This window comes from Lucilia cuprina, chromosome 4 (genome assembly GCF_022045245.1).
Source record: "Lucilia cuprina isolate Lc7/37 chromosome 4, ASM2204524v1, whole genome shotgun sequence".
Lineage (NCBI taxonomy): Eukaryota > Metazoa > Arthropoda > Insecta > Diptera > Calliphoridae > Lucilia > Lucilia cuprina.
In genome coordinates this window covers 46,337,532-46,360,716 of record NC_060952.1, presented here as the reverse complement: position 1 = coordinate 46,360,716, position 23,185 = coordinate 46,337,532, and positions in this window count along the sequence as shown.

Genomic DNA, 23,185 nt, shown 5'->3' with positions numbered 1-23,185 from the left:
TTCATACAAAATTATTTAATTAACTAAAAACAAAATAGTTCATAAATAAAATAAAAAGTAAAATTTACTTAAAATATTTGATGTGTGTCTGTTTTACTCAATACAAAATGATGGCTTAAAATTAAAAAAAAAAGAAACTAAGAAAAAATATATTAAAAATAATGATAAAAATTCAAGAAAATAAAAAGCATAGCATAAGAAAGAAAAGCTTCATTATAAATTAATTTATATAATGTTGGTAAATACTACAAAAATTAAAATAATAAAAAATATTAGATTTTAATAAATATAAAATCTTGTAAAACAAAGTAAAAATATTTAATAATCGTACATTTATAATTAAAATAATTAATACTTAATTGAACAACTTGTCCTCTAAATAATTATGTAGTTCTATTTGTAATTATAATAAAATAATGTATTAAAATTTTGTTATTGTATATGAGTTGTATTTCTTTTATTAATTTTAATCTTTGAGCTTTTATTTTTATTTCATGTTTTATTAATTTAAAGTTATAATTTTAATTATTATAGAGCCTTAATTAAGTTTAGACAAAAAGTAAAACTCATCATCTCATTTTAATTTTAAATAGTTTAAATAAATATATTAAACAAAAAACTGTTTATTTTTATCTCTGTTGTTTATAATTTAAATTATTTCTTTTTAAATAAAATTTATTTTTATGTTAATTATTCATTTGTTTCTTGCTTTAATAATTCATTAATTAATTGGTAGCTGTTTAGAAAAAATAATTGTCAACGATTCTTTTTTAAAAAGTTTTTATTTTAATAATTTTATTGTGTATACAAATTTTATATATGAAATGTTTGCTTAATTTAAAAATTATTATTTACTTTTTATATGGAACAAATACATAATTGTTTCAAAATTGTCATACAAAAATAATAAAATTAAAAAAAATAGTTAATAGAAAATAGTCTTAGTTTTATTGTACCCCTCTCCTCCCCTTAAAATGTAAGATACAACTTTAATTAATTATTGCTACTCGTATTAGTTAATAATAATCGATATTAAAGAAAAAACTTCTGATATTCGTATGCAGAAAAAAACAAAAAAATAAATTAAATTACAGAAAAAAAAAACAAATTTACAAAAAAAAAAATTAATTGTTCATAATTTTTCCAAATTATTCACAAAAATCTTCCCTTCCAATTAAAATATTAGGTAAGTACCCAATTCCTCCATCTCATTTGGCCTATTTATCACAATCATGGAAGCAACCATTTTATTGTGAAATTATTTCATAAATCATTTCATAACAATAAATTGAAAATTGTTTGAAGCTGTGATCACCTGTCAATCAGCTGTGTGAAAATTTATGTATGTATAATGTAATCATTTAAGAAGAAACCTAAAAACCGCAACCTCTCTCACTAACGAATTTACATAAAAAATGAAAATTAAAATATTTAATTAAATAAATTTAATAAAAAATAAAATAAAACTCATCCATAGTTACATAGTGCTATCCGGCACTTGTCTATCTACCTATTACACTTAAATACCACAATATAATCCCTCTCGCCCCATTCCACTCATTAAACTCATTGGCATGGAAATGTCAGTATTTTTTTATTTCAATTACTTAAATGTTTTAAATAAGTTTACCATAGAGTGTAATAGCTTCACACTGTGAAACAAAGTTAATAAAATGTAAATAAAATATAATTAAATAAGTATTTAAATTATAAATAATTTTAAAAACACTTTAATTAAGACTTAAATTCAATACTATTCGTAATAGCATAAAAGAAGATACTTATTAATTAAATAAAATATTTAAATATTTGGGGGTATTGTTGTTTAATTTTTTACCTTTATCTTTCTGAGCTCAGTTGGCAATAGCGGTATGTGTGTACGCGTAATCTTATGTATTTGTAATTTTGAATTTGATGGTCATATTCATAAACTTTCTATATATGTATATCCCGTTTTGAAAAATAGCGTTATTTTGAACAAAATTTTACTTAAAATTCAGAAACTTTCTAGTAATAATATATGTATGTATAAACAATAATATATCCTTTTTATTAAAAACACTTATAAATCTTTTAAGCTTAAAGTATTTGTATTTCATGATGTTTATGTATGTATTGAACCAACATACCCCAGCAAAAAATAACACACACAGAAGCGAAAAAGAAGTAGAATTTTTTCCATCAAAGTGCTGAAAAATACCTGTAGATGTGATGATTTAAATACAGACTTGTCCTTTTTATTTGATTCCAAATTCACTACTTTTACAACATTCTCAAGAGTTTTCCCTTCTTTGGAAGTCAATAAACATCACTTCCATCCATGCTAAAAATATTCACTTGTTAAGTGCTCATAAAAAATTCTTTTGAATAATTAATAATAGTAGTTCACAAACAACATTTTATAGGAAATTTGATTTATAAATCGTTCATAAGAAATAGTTTTGTTTATGAATAAGGCCTTTAATATTTATAATATTATATATTTTAAATGTGTGTAATTACTTTATTTATGTTAATATTCATTAAGTACTAAAATAATTACTTACTACTAAAAGAATTCATTTAATGCTTCTTTTGAAGTGGTAAAAAATGTAATTCTTATGAAAGTACATACTTCGTTTCATTTTCGCGTGGGCATAAATGTACTTATTAATACTTTACGTATTCGACAAAGTAAGAAGTTTTAACAAAAACTGTTTTCTCGATACAAGTAATTCTGATCTGAAGTGATCTCACAATCAGATATTTCTATACAAAAACAAGTAAGAAGTTTTAGTCGGGCGAGGCATTTAAGTTGAATTGTGCCTTGCCTCAGATATACTTAAACCATTTATTGTTTAATAAAACGGTGGATATTTAAGTAAAATTTTAATGGGGGGAGGGTTTTCAAATGAAGCCCTATAATTATAGAGTTCATAAGGGTCATCAAGGCAAGTAAGAACTCGGTTTTGCAGCTTTTTGTCGAGATACGAGTATTATAAACATAATTATTAACTTAAAAGCCGTATTTGACGGGATAAATTGTATGGGGCCTTGGTGAAATAATGGACCGATGTTAACTATTTTTAATAGTCTTAGTCTACGTACCATAAAAGATCATGTGCCAAATTTCATTGAATTATCTACAAAATTACTACCTTTGGTTACAAGGTTTACAAGCACTATTCGGGGGTTCAGTTGTATGGGGGCTAGGTGAAATGTTAACCATTTTCAATATGCTTCGTCCCTGGGACAATAGAATATCATGTAAAAAAATTTCATTGAATTATCTTCAAAATTGCTACCTATAGTTTGATTACAAGGTTTACATGGCCGAATGGACATAGCTAAATCGACCCAGAAAATAATTCTGAGCCGATTGGTATACTTTAAGGTGGGTATAAGACCAATATTATTGTACGTTACAAACATCAGCACAAACCCACTAAAGTGGTGTAGGGTATAAAAATACTTTTTTATTTAACCATTCTGCATCCCTTGGATATGTGCCCTTCCTATAATCCTTTGGGTCAACGTTGAAATGTAAACAAAATTTCTTATTTAATAAAGTAAATTAATTTCTTTTGTTGTTTTTTTTTATTTAGTATAATAAAAAATAACTAAAACAAATAAGCCCTTCCTAAGCAATTACTTATTAAGAAACACATGTCTGGGTGGAACTATAGATTACAAAACAAGCATTAAAGTTCGCATATATCAGAATGTGCAACAGCTAGAGTTCTCAAATTTTGTATGGACAACATTGACCTCCACATAAAAAAAGTGGCTTTATACATACATACATACATACATACATACATACATACATACATACATACATACATACATACATACACACATACATACATACATACATACATACATACATACATACATACATACATACATACATACATACATACATACTAATAATAGCCTTCACGCATTATTATTGAAATTGTGATATGAAAGTGTTTGGAACAGCGATAATATTGGCGTTATTATTTTGTTAAAATTGCAATTTTTTATCTGCATATCTGCGGCCAAAATACCGATTTTGAGCGACATTTTTTTATAGACCGAAAACTGCTGAACATATTTCAAATCCGACTTCAGTATACTAATCTACATGAAAATTTTAGATACATAAACTTAATTAGATGCTCTATATATGCAAAGGAGCAAAGGAAAAAATGCATTAAAAAATGCAAAACCTGATTCGTAAATTAATAGTGTTAAAATTTTTAATTTATTGTAATCCGTTTAGCAGTTTTACTGGTAGCTTGTGATTTAATAATTTCCCATCAAACAATGGTGTTTCTCATTAATAAAACTTCATCTAATTAATGTAAAATCAATTAATATAAAACTTGAATAATGACAAATGTTGGGCCTTATAACTTTCGTGGTTTTCGAAGTATAGCGTTGTAAAGTTAAAAATTTGAAAATTTAAAGTCCCATCACATCTAAAGGGTTAATGATAAACATTTTGTTTTTGCACCATTTGTCTCAGCAAAAAACATACTTTGATTATGCACAAAATATTTTATTTTTTTTTTTTTTTTTTTGAAATATTTTTGGAAAAAACAAATAAGTGTTGTTATATGTACCCACCATCAAATCACTGCCGAAAAGGAATGCTTCTTTATGAATAGCCATTGATATTTAAGAATAAATGCTTTTGTCAGTATATCCATGTAAACCATGTAATCAAATTACAGGTCGCAATTTTGAAGATAATTTAATAATAATTTGGTGCATGAACTTCTATGGTACTGTAGACGAATCCTATAGAAATTGGTTATAATCGGTCTATTATTTCTCTTATTCCCCGATACAACTGAACCCTTAAAATCCCTATTTGGCTTTTGAGGACGGTTGAGCCTCACTACAAATGTATTTTATTAGAACTCTGTTTAAAACAACGGTAGGTTGTGGCTACCTATCAGCCGTTTGGGATTACTACTAGTAAGAGTTAATTTTCTGCAGTACCCATATATCGAAGAAGTTCTGGTGATATGTAACCATATCGTTTATACATCAATTTAGCTGGTGCCCGGTTTAGTTCATCTTTTTTGGTAGTCCTGTTACCCAGATATTTTTCCTGTCTAATCTCTCCTTAATTTAAATTTTTATAGTATTGTAGTACTATTCGGTAGATTTTACGTGATGTCCTTCACATTTAACACGAAATTGTCTTATTTTTTGTAAACGAGAAATATATTTTTATAATTTTTTGACAATTAATTTTTGAGGAATTTTAATAAAACTAGAAAAAACGAAGTTGTAAATTTTGGTATTGAAAATGGGTAACATATATGAAATAATCATGATGTTTTGCAAAAATGAAACTAAACAAATTTAAAAATTTATTTATTAAATGTTTACCGATCAAATGTGCAATTGAAAGGTTAAAAAATCTGTGAAAGAATAAATTTAAATGTTCTATATTTTTCCTAAAATTTTTAAGTACGTTTTTATTTTTATGTTTGGAATCAGTGGTGAAAGTGGTTGGTGCTGCAATACTTATACAAAAATTCTACCGATACATTCTTAGAGTTAGGTACCGAATGACAACTCCTTTAGGTACCAAATGACAAGCCCAAATTTCTTTATATTCTTTGGTTAGTACTAACAAAAGAGTAAATTTGAATAAAACCATGCTCAATTGTACTACATCCTCGACCTTTATTTTTCGTTTCCGTTATAGCAAGGTAGCTATTATTAGTACTATTTACCTCGTATATGAGTTCTTCTTCCTTTCCGTTTTTATTTCTAACGTCTCATGTTTCATAATCAATAGTCCTGTTTTGTTGCCAGTTCGGTAAGCTCTTAATCAAGCCTTTGCTTTTTGTGTTTAACAATTTGGCTATTTCAGAGCTACTGGTTCCTACACCTGGATAGTGATGCCTGCACTCAATAATGATCCTCCAGGTGAAATATATCGTAGTCCAGTATGAACGTTGTTGTCCCTTCTTATCCGGGCTTGGGACCATAGTTGCCAGATTATTTGGGTGCAAAAACGTCAAATTTCGAAAGAAAATATCGTCAAAATCGTCAATTATTTTTTGGAATCGTCATTAAATCATCAAAACTGTTTGTTGTAGATAATAAACATATTTGATGACATTTCTAATAATTTTTTTCTATAGTTTAACTATCGAGACATTTTCATTAATTTCAATTGATTTGAGTTGTTATTATCTGCATAATTTGATAAATACTTCAAAATTCATTATATTAAGTTTTTGAAAAAAATGAAATAGGATCCTAAAATTGTTGGTGAAAAAATACTCCAATATGTGTATTTTATTTTAGGCCACTTGTTTAAAATTTAATAAAAATGTTAAATTTTTGAAAATGTAAAATTTTCCCAAAAAAAAAAAAAAAAACACAAAAAATTGATGTGAAATAAGGAAAATTGGGATTATTTTTCATATTATCCTTAGGGCAATATTTCACTTATTTTGGGGTTAATTTTCATTTCATTTTTTTTAATATTAAAATTATACCATTTATTGTTTATTAATTTTAGAATATTACAAATATAATTAGATTTTCTTTTTGTTAACAAACAAAATAATAATAAAATGTATGAAAATTTGTATGTTATTTTTTTAAATCGTCAAATTAAGAGGTAAAATCGTCAAATCGTCAAAATGCTATTTTTGACAATAAAAATCGTTAAAATAACGATAAATCGTCAAATCTGGCAACAGTGCTTGGGACTGACAACGGCTGTCGATTAAGCAACGGCCGTCTGTAGGTTTGTGGAAATCTAATTTCTGAAGACCACATATATCTTCGTAACGCGAATCTTCAAAAGTTTTATCAGACATGCTTTCTTGAAATTTCCGATTTACACTATCATTTTATAAAATAATGGGAAATTTTTTAAATGTCAAATTTGATGTCAACCGAGCAAGAAGAGTTGTAAAATATTATTTTATACCACAGGGGAATTTTTGACGTTTTTCCTACCAATCACGGATGGGGGTGGTGATTGATTTTTTTATTTATATGCTGAAATAAACAATTGACAACACTAAAATTTCATACGAATTCGAAAAACATATGAAAAATTGTCGTAAGAGTTGTATAGAGCTTTTGCATAGAAAATACCAATAACTTTGTTATGACTATTGTAGCAGCTGCATACAACGCTACAACATCGATTGTGAATTGAACAATTGTTTTGTATATATAAAATAAATATGTATATTTATGTGTGTAGACGAAGACAATGGCCAACAAACGAAGCATTTTATGTTTATGTAAAAACACTTTGAAATCGAAAATATGTATGCACAGAAGTGCTCAAATCTTATTACATATATGTATAACTTCTGTAAAACTTTTTAAAAGTGTAGATTATTTGATTTTTTCAAAAATTGCTCCATATAAATTATATTTACTTGACTTTTATTATTATTATTTTTGGCGTTTCAATTAGGATGGCGGTACAACAAGCACACTTATTGACAGGCTCTATTGGCTCATGAACCAACCAAACTTTACCTACATATAGGAAGTTGGAGAACCGAATTAATTATATCAAAAGAATTATTTGGTCTCCACCAGAAACAATTTATATTTGTGTTTAAATTATCTCCACCAGGTTATATACTGAGTCGGGGATAAAAAAAATATTTCAGAAGTTATTGTTTTGAATTTCAGAGTACAAAAATATTTTTTTCGCTAAAAGACTCTAATTTCTTAAACACATTTATATTCAAACATTCTAAACAGTCCTCTATGAAAGAAAGGGCATTATACGTTGATATGATGAATCCCTAAATGGTAATCTCTTAGATATAATTTGATGATATTTGCTACATAATTTCTTGCAGAATATCTCATAACAACCATACATATATTACTCCGACTTTATACTTTGTAAAAATGTTATATTAAAAGCAATTTGTTATATGTAAATAAATAAATACGATCTTAATAAGAATCAAGAATGAATTTAGTTATTCAACTTAACGCCAATAACTGCGATAGAAATATGAGTAATTAAAAAACAATTGTCATATAAAATTCAACACATGAGACCTGGGTGTAAATTTTCTTACTAGTACATCCGGTTCTTAATATGATATGAGGCAATCATTTGCTTTTAAGTCCAAATACTGAGTTGATTTAGTTATGCCTGTCCGTATGTGTATCTATATGTAAAGCTTTTGCGTACGCTACTGGTCGCAATTTTCAAGATAATTTAATGAAATTTGGCACATACTCTTCTTTTGATCCAAATGCTATTAAAAATGACAATTCAACCATTATGGGAAACGCTATTGAAAATGTTTGGAAATGGTGATTATTTCGCCTAGCCCCCATACAACCTTACCCTCCGGGTCCATAATTATGTAATACGACCACATTTGTGGAGAATCCATTTTTTCGTTACTTCTCTTTTATTTTAATAATCCACATTTTCACACAATCAGCATCACTACACCAATCCACACTGGTGTGGGCTATCATATGGTCGGTCATGCCTTTTTTATTTGAGGTTTTTGTAGAATTTTTAGTTGATACATTTTTAAAGTTGTAAGTTAAGTTAATTATTATTTTTTTATCGAAACTATATATAAAAAGTTATCATACAAAAATTATTTTAACCGGTTGATTAACTGCTGGTTGTACGATAATAAGATATTGAAATTGTGGTCCTCAGAGCATCAAAAAAGACTCATGTGTATCACGGTACTTTTGAACATCAAATAGTATCAAAAAAGTACCACCTTTCTAGTGAGTATTTTCTGATCTTTACCGGTAAATACATAATTTGTTATTACATGTATATTTTTACTTATCTAATTTTTTTTCAGTAAATTCATCATCTCTTTGCAAAAAAAACATTGACCAAAATAATGCCACAAATATTCGAATCTTCATTCCACAAACTTAATGGGCTTGCTATATTGCACAACATTTCTTTAATAACAATAAATGAAGTCTGCTTTCAGTTCATTTACGCTAAAATATATATATATATATTATATATATATATATATATATATATATATATATATATATATATATATATATATATATATATATATATATATATATATATATATATATATATATATATATATATATATATATATATATATATATATATATATATATATATATATATATATATATAATATATATATATATATATAAATAAATCGAATAATTTGTATATACCAAAATCGTTCTACAAAATTTTACGGGGATTGGCCTATAATTGACAGTACCCCTATAAAAAGTTCACATCGGAAAATCGGTTCTAAAGTGCTTACAAACTTACACAGACTCTGACTTACTTTACACAAGGTATGGCCGCTTGAAAATGACACACTAACTGATATACTTGATTTGCGATATTGTGTATAGATTATACTTTTTTATAAAAGTAGCTATTCATTCCTACATTCTTACCGATGTACCTAGTAAGTAAAATTGTTTCTACAGCACCTTCCTAGCTGGAACACAAGTGTATCAAAAAGTATCTAAAACAACTTTCTAGTTAAAATACATGTGTATTAAGAAGTATCTAAATGTGTATGTTTTTTTTAAATGCTACCCAAATACATGTAACTACAAATTCATTCATAAGTATAAGGCCATTTTGCTTAAAATTCATCTAAACATTGAAAAAATATTTTTCGATAAATGAAAAATTTTTTGTTGATTAAATTACAGCACACTTGATATTTTTATATTTTAATTTTCTGTTCTGATATACAATGTTAATCACAAGTATATTAAGATGTAATGCAAAAAATATTAAAAATTTTAACTTCATATCCTAGCTGGAACACAAGTGTATCAATAAGTATCTACAACAACTTTCTAGTTAAAATACATGTGTATTAAGAAGTATTTAAATATGTATGTTTTTTTTAATGCTACCCAAATACATGTAACTACAAATTCATTCATAAGTATAAGGCCATTTTGCTTAAAATTCATCTAAACATTGAAAAAATGTTGATCGAAAAAATATTTTTCGATAAATGAAAATTTTTTGTTGATTAAATTACAGCACACTTGATATTTTTATATTTTAATTTTCTGTTCTGATATACAATGTTAATCACAAGTATATTAAGATGTAATGCAAAAAAAATATTAAACATTTAAACTTCATATCCAGATTTTATATACAAGCAAATCAAATTATAAGTAACACAAAGTAAAGCACACAACATTGGTTACACTTCTAAGTACTCTGAAAATTTTCTGTGGGGTATAAATTTTCTGTTGGGTACTTGACCCTACTCCCTATATAAGGACCCCATAAGAAAAATACTTAAACGCTCACTGCTTTTTTAAAAATACGAGTGCCGCTATGAAATTCGTCATGAATATGATTTGTATGAATTAAAATCGTTCTGGATCGATCTATAATTGACCCAACCCCATAAAATGTCCCCATTTGAAATTACTTTAGCGATCAGTAGTGGCTTAAAAATTCGAGTACAACAACAAATTCGATATAAACTAGTTTGACCAAGTTGACAAGTTTTGACGTATGACCCAAAATATCTCTACAAAGTTTTGTTGGGATCGGCCCACCCCCTGTAGGAAAATTACTTTAACGCTCATTACTATCTTAAAAATACGAGTGCAGATATGAAATTCGACATGAAAATGATTTGTATGAATCAAAATCGTTCTAAAAAATTTTAAGGTAATCGGTTCATAATTGATCCCATCCCCATATAATGACTATAACTTTAATTACCATTTTCAAAATAACTATATCGACTTAAACAACCCAAAATATCTTTACGTTTACGGATAGGTGCGGTACTGAAAATGAAAGCCATTTTTTTACGAATTTCATAGTTCTTTTAGACCCATAAAATTCGACATAAATTAGTTTTGTATGAGCTAAAACTTTTCTTCCAACTTCAGGTCATAATTGATCCTACCCCTATATAAGGTCCCCTCCAGAAAATGTTGTAAAGACAGATGAGAATAGGTCCATTATTGACACTACCACGTATATAACTCCTCTTAAAAAATGTTTATATTAACACCGAATATAACACTCTTACTTGTTCTCCATTAAATTTGTAGTTTCAGACGCATATAATCCGGTTCGTGTCTAATTTTGAGTGTCGAACGGTGTTAATATTAACTAGGGATGCCAATCTCGAAATCCCGATCACAGGATTTGTTCGGGATTGGGATATCTTGAAATCCCCATCTCGGGATTTGTTCGGAAATGGGATATCCCCCTAATCCCGGGTATTGCGAAATAAATTCCGTGATTTTTCAAAATAAATCCCGTGATTTGCTTAAAAAATGTTTTTATTTGAGCCATATTTTTGATTTATACAAAACGAGTATTAATTGATTTCTTCATTTCTTTTTAACACACCTATGACCACTATCATAGTCCCTAAAAGTACATACGAGTTAGAAGACTTATTCTATTTGAGCTGTTCAAATTTAGCAATTTTAATTTCTAACTGTCTAATCAACATTTATATTTAAATATTAAAGGAATTTATATTTCAAACTTTAAACAAATCTAAGAGATTCCGGTTAAGGTAAATTAGCTCGTTAAATAAATACTACGAATAAGTTCCAAAATTAATATGTTTTACGTAAAATTCAAAAAAAAAAAAAAAAAAATAGGAATTGATGTTCGAGTAATTGAATTTGTCTCTGTTATATTTATTAATTCACATGGAACAGTATGAGGTGCTTTTGCAAATTTCGGAACATGATATTTATTTTTATTTAGGAAATATGTAGTTAAAAGGTTTTAATAAATGATTATAATTTATAAGTTATAATTAATTGATTGTTTTAATTTAAAATCATTTACTGTCTGCTAAAATTCAAAAAACTTAAACAATTTTTTACAAACATGATGATTTAAAGATTCTCATGTATAAAATAATTAAATTTATATATTCCCGAAAAATGCCGGATCCCGAAAAGTCCTGTGATCCCAAAATATGTCAAAATCCCGAATCCCTACTATTTACCCGGGATCCAGAAAAATCCCGGGATTCCAATTTTTAAAATCCCGAAAGCCGTTATTTGTAAAAGCCATTCCCGTTTGGCTTCCCTACTATTAACCCTTTTTATAAAACAAAACAACAAATATTAAAAAACTTAATTTTTATTTTAAATTTTCAAGTTTTTTTTCATAAACATTTTTACTTCAGCTAAAGTTTTAAGGGCCAAATACTAGTATTTTACGTTTTTGCAAGCCTGTTGTGTAGTGTAAGAGGGTGTTTAGTGTTTGTACAAATGCTTGCGGTTTGCTTGTACAAAAATAAAAAAAATGATTTTTACACAAACTTATTGAATTTTGGTCAAACAGTTTGTATTGTTTATATTCATAAATAACAATTTTTTTTTTTACAAAATTTATATTTCGAAGAAAAATTTACATCTGTATCTTTGTACTACCAATGTTTGTGTAGTGTGTGTTGAAACAAAAAAAAAAAAAAAAAAAACAATGTTTGTCAAGCCGCATGTGTAGTCCATTTGAGTCTTTAGTTTATAATGTAAAAGGGTAAATTGTTAAAATGTTTAGAAGATTGGACATAAAAGATAGACATGTAAGATAAATATTGGCGAAAATAAATAAAATAAGAATTTTTATTTTATTCACACAGACAAGTCCCTCAAAGATTGATTATGATATTTTGAAAAAGGGGTTCTAGCTGCCATCTTTAGTGTTAATATTAGTCCAATTTTGAATATAAAATACTGATGAATTCAGAACGTGTTTACTTTCTGTGAGCCGTTTTATGCCTAAAATAGACAAATGGGAAATAGATTAGTATAAAAAATAAATAAAAATGTTCAGTGTCTTGTGAAAATATAGTAGTTTCGTACAATTTTTGGGAACATTTTTGCAAAAGAGCATTTAATGGGTAGGTTGGAAGATTTATGTTCCGATCCACGTAAATATTGATAAAACTATTTTGGTTTCTATAAAATGTATTTGTGGCGAATTTTGTTGATATGATATGATTTTTACGGCAGTCACATCTGTAATCGGAGGTCCACACTACGCGTTCTACGCTTCTTTTTGTTTTATTAAAAAAAAATAAACTTCGCGTTTTTCTACAGCTTTTATTTATTTTGTCATCATAAATTGTGGTTAAATTGAGACTTTAGTTTCACAACGGTAATGCTGATTGTTAGAACTAAACGCAGTAACAATCTTCAAATTTTAATTCACTTAAATAGAATTCTTCAATTCACAATCGATGTCATTGCGTTGTATGCATATTAGTCTCATAATTGTCGTAACACTAAAATTATATTTCGACAATGTGCAAACAAGTTTGATGTTAATCGTTTAATACTTCGGATATGTGCATAAAAGTCTAACAAACAGTTTGCCGATTATTCTGTAAACTGCCCAAAAGAAATTTAGAAATTAGTTAATAATTCTGATAAAGTAAAAGAACTATTTCAGAAATTTTCTGGCATCAGACAATGCGCGAAAAAGTAGTATAGTTTCATTGCCCTTAATATTTTGTTTCGTAATTTTAGGTGTCTGTTGGTTTCATTGAGTTGTGTATTTTGTTTTTGATTTTTTGTGGATTCTGTTCGTATGTTTGGGTGGTTTCATTGCGTTGTGTATTTGATATAATGATATAGTCGGAAAAATAAAATTAATATAAATGTTTTGTTTTTATACTTATATAAATACAATACAATTTAAATCTGTATATGTAAGTCGATCTAGCAAAATACTACTTTTTTGGCCATTATATGAAGCTTTTTTTATATGTTGTTAAAAAGCACTTTTTTATTATTCTTAATTATTCTTTGAAACTCTCATTTATAAATAGAATAAAGTCTTAAGTTTCATCTAAAAGAAAAAAATTAAACTAAAGTTAAAAAATAATACTCATAAAATGCCTTAAAACAGTCTATTGTAATGTCGAATATATTCGACAAAACCACGGAAAGGGTTAAGCTCCTGGAAACTCTTCAAAGTCCTTTACAAAGTGGCATACAAGATATCTTAGGGTATGATCTTATTAATTTGGCGTGTATATCATATCCCCTGATCGGAACTGATGGACTTGTACAATATTTTGATAAAGTAAAAAAATTAAATTCAGTTTTCCAATTTTTAACTGTGTAATATTTTTTATTTAAAAATGTACACATAGCTGTAACAGAAACTACCTGTGAATCACCAATAAAATGAAATGCTAATGAGTCTTTTAACTATTTTAACACTCTATTTCCTCCAAGACGTTTGTAATAAATGCATAAATAATAAATGTGAAATACTGAAGGTATTTTTCAAAACAAATTTTTATTTTATAAGCGGTTAATTTTGTATGAATTTTTTTAATCCATTTATAAAATACAATTTTGGTTATGAATAATTGAGTAAAAATGTATGGTTTTTTTGAAAATTGGATGACGTTTAATTTAAACATTGGAAAAACATCATTATGTCGTTCTCATTACTGATATTTTAACATCGATATTTATCATAGATAGCGATATTTTTAAACATCGAAGTTTTAAAGAGCGATGTTGCAAAGTTTTTATGAAAAAATTATAAATGTTTGTAAATCTAAAATAAATTCGTAATAATAGGTTTGTTTGAATACTTTTCTAGTAAAAGTGGTAAAACAAGAGAAAAATAAAAAATATTCTTAAAACATAAAAAGTAAACGAAAAAAATTCAAGTAAATTTTATTTCATTGTCATTGTATTGAAAATTTAAAACAAATTGTATGAAATATTTTTCCAAACAAATCAATACAGAACAATTTTTGTTTTACTAATTTGTAAAATACTTACTATATTTTACAATTTTTTGTGTACAAAAACAGAAAACTTAAAAATAATAAAAAATGGTAAATCTAAATATATTCGTAAAATCGTGCACTGACGATTTTCGTAATGATCTGGTCTCATTTGACCCTAGCACATACAAAAACTTGAAGGTTAAAATTACTACATAAATAACTTTAATTAAGAATTAAATTCATCTACCAAAACGTATAGGCCTATATCATGAATTCCATGAGATATGAGATTTCTTTAATCTTTTGTAAACACATACTCTATTTGACACATAAGACATATCAACGTTAAATTCTTAAAAATTTTGAGAAATGCGATTTTTATGGCGATTTTAATTTGATCGAAAACTACAAAAAATCAAAAAGGTATAAAACTTTGAACCTTTATATCTTTGAGAGTTTATATCGTTTTTTTTTATTTAGAGCCCAATCTATTACTATGGATAAGCTCTTTCATTTAAATATAATTTTTTTATTAAAAAGTTTTAGATAGTGCATTTTTTAAAGAAATGCACTTTTTGAATGCATTTTTGAAATCGTTCTCCCTGTTTAAAATTTTTTAAAAGTGCATTAGTCGATTATTTGAAGCTTTTTATGCAAAATATAAAAATGTTTTGTTGTGACGTTCATTACATCTATGTTTGCCGATTTTTTTAATGTTTTACATCGCGTTTCTTCAAAATTTTCAAAATAAACAATAGAGTTGTTTTATTTTCTACTTAAAGAACATATATTGATAATACGAAGGAAATTGGAAGACATGAGGTCAAAAATTGTCAGTTTTTCTGTGTTCTTTCCTGAAATCCATGATATTTACCTTTACCCTCATTTAAAAGATCTTGCACTATATGATACCATACAGCAGTTATGAATATTAAATATTATTTATTTTTTATAATAAAGCATTAGTCTTGAAAAATACCTTGATTCCGAGTTTTTTAAACAATTTATTGACAAAAAACTGAAAAAATAGACAATTTTCAATAGGCTTTGTCCTTGGGTCAAAGCAAACGTGTGTTCCAAATTTTATCAAATTATCTTAAAAATTGCGACCTGTACTTTGATAACAACGTTTACATGGACACACGGACTGTCGGACGGACATCGTTAAATCGACTCAGAAAGTTATTCTGAGTCGATCGGTATACTTTCAGGTACTAATATTTTAATGCGTTACAAACATCAGCACAAACGTATAATACCCTTCCCACTATAGTGGTGTAGGGTATAACCATTTTTATTTTGGAAAGTATGAAGAAATGGCTATCAGAACTCCTTTGGCAATTTTTGCTACGACCAATAGGTGGAAAGTTAAATCGTAGTTAATTTTATTATGCGACAAAAACGGATAATAAAACAAGTAAGAAGTTATAGTTGGGCGAGGCCGACCATATAATAACCAACACCTGTATACGAATAAAATGTGGATATTTATGTAAAAATTTTATGGGGGCTTTTTTTAACTATTTTCAATAGGCTTCGTCTACAGTACTATAAAAGTTCATGTGCCAAATTTCATTATATTATCTCCAAAATTGCGACCTGCACAAAAAAAACTGAAAATGAGTTTTAATTATCAAAATAATTGTATCAAGCAAGTTTTGCACCTACAACCAAAATGATGATATCAATTACCAAATTTGTAAAAAGTAAAAATATATATTTTTTTCCAAATAACGAATTAATCAGAACAATTAATGTCATAATTGAGACAAGATTAAAAATTGATTAATTCATTAATTGTACAAATTAAATATTTAATAAATATAAAATTGATTTTTTATTAATTTTTTAATCAAATAAATTAAACTGTTTGATAGAGAATTTTTTATAAATCAATTAAGAAGGTGATTAAAACAATCAAATTATTAATCGATTACACACAACGTTAAATGAATACTAGACCTTTAACAATGCGTTCAGCATTTTCAAAAATTTTCACTTTATTGACACAATTTAACATATAAAGTGTTTCATAAATTGTAAAGAAACTTAAATGTTATATGCCTAAAATTTTATGGACTATTTAAGAATTATAAATATTGCTAGCACAAAAATTAAAAAAAAAAATAAAATTAAATCTAAAATAGAAAAGAAGGCCAGAAAATTTTTTTTCAATTAATTAAAAAATTACTTGAATTAATTAAAAATTTAATCAAAATTTTACACATTAGTTTTAAACAGTTTCAAAAAATGAGATAATTAAGACAAATAAAAATTTGTTTAAATAAAAAATAAAGAAAATTAAAACATGTTAATTGAAAATAAACTACCGATAATTTTTTCTGTGTGTAGTTTGATTACAAGGTTTACATTGACAGACGGACGGACATAGCTAAATCGACTCAGATTGGTATACTTTAAGGTGGGTATAGGACTATTAAGTAATATTGTGCGTTACAAACATCGGCACAAACCCAATATTAATAAAAGCTACACATTACTGATTTTGTTCTTAAAAATTGTACTTTTTATGATCAAATACCATGATCATATCAGAACGAATAAAGATATCTTCTCATGATTTGGTTGGTAGATGTATGACCAAAATAAAGGCATATTAATAAATACCGTAATTATATTTTTGTATAATTGAAGTAAAATGTGACATATATGATAGAAAATATAACAGTTATATTCTATAAATAGTGTAGGGTATCTATCACATGGTTACCGACTATACTTTGTTTTTTTTTCGATTTATATTTGATTTTGCAACAAATGTTTGTATTTAAAAGTCTTTATTTAATTGTTATTTATAAAAAAAATATTAAAATATGCATCTATATTTATATGTATATTAAATACACTATGTATGAATATATGTACATAATGTAGTATATAGTATGTGTAGAAAGAATTCTATATAAATATTTAGAGTAACATTTCCCCTTTTTTAGGGTGTGTTTTTCAAATTCAAAGAAGAAAAACAAATCAATGTTAAATGGGAATTTATATAAAATATACAATACACACACACACGTATGTATTTGCGCATTGAGATATGTCCGTTAGGGAATAACTGGCAGAATGAGCAGCTGTCACACTAAAAAACAGACAACGATACAAATAAATTTTGCAGTCTTTGCATATAAATTATCAAAATAGAATTTTTTATCTGCTGCGACTTAGTTAATAATTGGCTATTGATTGCAATTGATATGAATTGTATTTTCACAGATTTCGTTTCCTATTTATGTATGTATGTTTTAATGTATGTTTGACAACGAGGGTTAATGTGCATTTACATATATAAATATGTATGTTTTTTATAAACCTCACTCCAAAAAATTTACTAATAAATAAATGTATACAACTTCGAAAACTATTGATTGCATAAAAGTGTACAGTTGTACTAAGGAGTCACATCATTATTTTTAATTTGTTTGTAGAAAATGGACCATTGCAATTTGAAATTTGGTTCAAAGATTTTTTTAAATTTACATACATATGTATCGTTAGCTTATTACGCAAACGTAACAAGTCCACTTTTTATAAATACACATGTTACAATACAAAAATTACCTTATTATACACTACACCACTTTAGTGGGGAGGGTATATTGGGTTTGTTTGTGGGATATATTGGTCCTATCCCATCTTAAAGTATACCAATCGGCTCAGAATCATTTTCTGAGTCGATTTAGCTATGTCCGTCCGTCTGTCTGTCCATGTAAACCTTTTAATCAAACTACAGGCTGCAATTTTGAAGATAATTGAATGAAATTTGGTACATGATCTTCTATTGTCCCAGGGACGAACCCTATTGAAAATGGTTAAGATCGGTCCATTATTTCACCTAGCCCCCCATACAACTGTACCCCCAAATAGGGCTTGTAAACATTGTAATCAAACTTCATGTCGCAATTTTAGAGATAATTCAATGAAATTTTGCACATGATCTTCTATTATACCGTAGACCAGCGTTGCGCGTTCATATTGTTCTAATTACGAAGATTTTCGGCAATTCACACGTACATAACCCGATCGTAAATAAAACTCATTACAAGAGCTTAAAAAATACAGAAATTGCAAACAAAATATGTAAAAACAACAACATAATTTTCAAACAAGAGAGTAACTTACAAAAAACTCATACATTCCAAAAACTTTTCAGGAATGTATAATAGTAAAATTACATAAAACGATATTTTTAATACTTTTTTTAAACATTTAATATTAAAAAATTTAATCTTTGTGAAGAAATTAATATTTTTATTTTCTATGGATATGTTTTATCTGTTGAATTTACCATTTTACTTGTTATAAAACTTGATCATAACAAGCGTAATTAGGAAATATTTTTTCTAAGTGTTTTTTTGCATTTTCTCACCACTACAATAACAGTTTCTCTTTCTGCACTTGGCTGCCGTAGACGAAGCCCATTGAAAATGATTGACATCGGTCCATTATTTCACCTAGACCCCATACAACTGAACCCCCGAATAGAGCTTGTAAACGTTGTAATCAAACTACAGGTCGCAATTTTGGAGACAATTTAATGAAATTTTGCACATGATCTTTTATGGTACTGTAGACGAAGCCTATTGAAAATAGTTAACATCGGTCCATTATTTCACCTAGGCCCCATAGAACTGAACCTGAAAATTAGGGCTTTTAAGTTCATAATTATGTTTAATATACTCGTATCTCGACAAAAAGCTGCAAAACCAAGTTCTATACTAGTCTTGATAACCCTGATAAACTTTATAATTATAGGACTTCATTTGACCCTAGCCCAATCACATTTATTCGTATACAGGTGTAGGATATTATATGGTCGGCCTCGCCCGACTACAACTTCTTACTTGTTTTTACTTTATATACTTTTGATAAATCCCCAAAACAGTAAAAAATATCTGGGTTGATTGTAAGGTTCCCAAATCAGGTGTAAGCAAGCATACAAAAATCAAACAAAAATTTTAACAGTATTTCTGAAGGAAGATGCTAAATTGTTATGTAACCACTGAACAAAGCCCATTCCAAAAATATATGTTTTATTCCATGAACAAACAAAATTTATTAATTTGAAAATTCGTGTAATTACTAACATTAATATTTAAAACATAGTTTTTATCACAAACTTTGAAGTAATTAAAAATTTCCAACGTTTCGCACTTTTCAAAAATACTTTAAAATTCATTTTAAATGTTTAAGTTGAAAAAATAAAAATGTCGACTTTAAATGAAATAAGAATTAATTTATGAATTTAAATCGGTCCATTATTTATTTATTTAACTCATAATTATTATATTATTTTAACTCATAATGTATTAATCACTAGATTTTTGTACCCGGCGTTGCCCGGGACTTTAAATGGTTTCATAACATTATACTTAAGTATTCCACCATCTAAGTAAACATGAAAATCTACTTTATGTCCATAGATCAATTTCTGAAATTTTTCAACATTCAGAAATATAGAAATTTCGTTGACTTAAATAACATAACATAGTATGTATTTCCGAAATAAAAAATGTTACTCATTTTACCCCTCAGTAAGAGATTACTTCACATATTTTTTGCCAATTTATAAAGCTAAAAGATTCCAAAATTATAATTCTAATACTTTCTTCTTAGGTTAAACTATAATATACATATTTAACTTAGGAGAAATAATAATTCTTGACTTAAAGCAAGAGCTAATTTTTCACTAACTTCTTCATGTTTCAAAAATTCTGAAGGTCTCCTTATGAAGAAACTCCTTACAATTTCCTTGTAATCTTATAAAGCTTTAAAAAAATTTAACTGAATTTGAACGATATTTATAAAATGTAACAACACAGTATCAAAAAATCTACCCATACCCTCTATCTCTATTGAATTATTCAAATTTATGTATTTTGTTTAATATATTTTGTATAATTTCAGAAATCGATTTTGTACAACATTTATTAAGATAATCAGAGAGGAACCTTTCCATCTTCAATGATGTTTTGTAAAAGCATTTGTGAAAAACAATTTTTTTTGACCGATTACGGAAAAATATTAATAAAATATTACCAACTATAAAGTCGCAGGACAATGCTTAATGTGTCATTTATGATAAATCTTCTAAATGGAACTGTATGTTCTGAATTTCTATTAAGTAAAATTTCTTTAAATGTTCCTCAACGTCAATTACGATTTAATAATCCATTATACGTCAAAATGTTTCGAACAAATTTCGCTATGGCAGATCCGTTTAGAAAGTTATGTTGCTGTTTTAACGAAATGTTTAACTTTGTTGATTTTTCTTTAAATGTTGATGTTATAAAAAGAAATATATTATATAATCTAAATAATTAAATATATATTATATAATTAAATAATTTTATAAATTGTTAAATAGTCTGTAAGGAATATTTCCATAGACTAAAATAAATAAATAAATATTTTATACTTTCTTAAATAAATATTTATACTTGTTTTTTCATTTGTTTTATTTATTCATCAAAGTAGTTTGAATTGTTCGAAAATATGCATTTATTGAATCCCTTTACGCAGCAAATACAGATTTCCTTTTCTTACCCATTTTCCCCTAAGGCTGGGATTTCTAAATATATGTACATATGTCTGAGACTATCAAAATCATAGTTTATAATATTTTGGCTTCAGAATAGAAAACAAATCGTTCTTAAAGTACAGAAGTACTAATTTTGTCAGATTTTCGCCATTTGGCCTATTTTTTATCCCCTTCCGGTTCAATTTTCACAACGGCTCTTTGTTGTTATATATTTCTAACAAATAAAGTAGTTTAAAAGTAGAAAATGCCTTTGCTTAGGGATTGACAAAATCAGTATTTACTATCAAAAGTAATCATTTTGCTTGTTTTTTACCCATTTTACCGCCTTTTTGCACACTCCTAGTCCAAGTTAAGAAAACAGTATATCTGCCTATAACACCAAGTCTAAAAAATATGTAGCCGTTTAGGCTTGATTGACGAACAAAAAAAAAAAAAAAAATTGGAGAGTTTTTCGTTCATAATAGATTTACTTATGTCAAATTTCACCTTTATAAAGCTAATTTTCTGAAGGGAACCTTATAGGGGGGTAGGGTTAATTATAGACCGATCCACATATAATTTGGCAGAGAGGTTTTGGCTCGCAAGATACTAACTTATACCATATTTCATCGCTAAACTCGTACTTTTAAGCCAATAATGAGCATAAATAAATAAATAAAGTGATTATCTGTAGGGGACCTTATATGGGGTTTAGGGTAAATTACGGACCGATTATATCATACATACATACATTCATACATACATACATACATACATACATACATACATACATACATACATACATACATACATACATACATATATACATACATACATACATATTTCTTTGAATTTGAATTATCTAACAGTTTTCAAGATATACAAAATTTTGTATTTAATTCATATATGTGGTGTCAAGACCCCGTTATACTCTAAATGTTCAGATGAAGTTCTTCAACTAAAAATTTAAAGATTCCAGCTCCTATAGTTTCTTAGATATATGAATTTTTCTATTTAATTCATATGGGGGCATCAAGCTCCCCAGATGAAAGTCAGCCCTTATTCCTCCAAAATGTTCAGATAAATATTAAAGTTGTTTGTGGAAAATTTTAAGCAATCAGTAGTCCGCCAATTTATTACCCAAATTTTAGGATTCTAAGTGCATTAGTTTCCAACACTGAAAAAATTATGCTTCGCAAATCCAACGAATCGATTTCATTAAAATTTTTTCATTAATGAAATGAAATTTTTCATAATTTGGATTAAATTTCAATGATATAATAAATAAATTTCATTTAAAATTTTAAAGTTGTGTAGTAAAAATAAATAAAAAGTTTAACACATTAATGTTTCATATTTCAAATGAATAATTTCATAGTTCTAATGAAACTATCTGGCATAACACAAATGTTCATTAAACAAAGGAATTCAACCCACCCCGATTAAGAAAATACATGAAAAATACATGAAGCAAGTATATTCTTGTTTATTAGTTGTTGCCTTTGGGTTTTGCTAATACACATTATACTATATGCAGAAAAAAGTAGAGATCACGCTATTGTTGTTGTTGTAAAGTAGTTACTCTCACTATTTACCAGTGTTGTCAACTATTTTATACTAAAACGCGCCGTCCATTCACTCAAAACGCACTAAAAAGCGCTAAAATTATTTTTTACACAGTCTTAAAAAATATAATATTTAGCTAAAATTTATTTATTAAATAAATTACTCCTTAATTGGAATTTTGATTCGGAAACGATATTTAAAAATTAAGGTTAATACAAATATGTTCGATTTTCTATTCAATCGGTCAAGGTCTTAATAACTAGTCAATAGTTTTCACGAAATACAATTTTAATTTTAAGTTCAAGTTCTCCTAACTAAAACTAAGTTAATTTACAATTTTTCC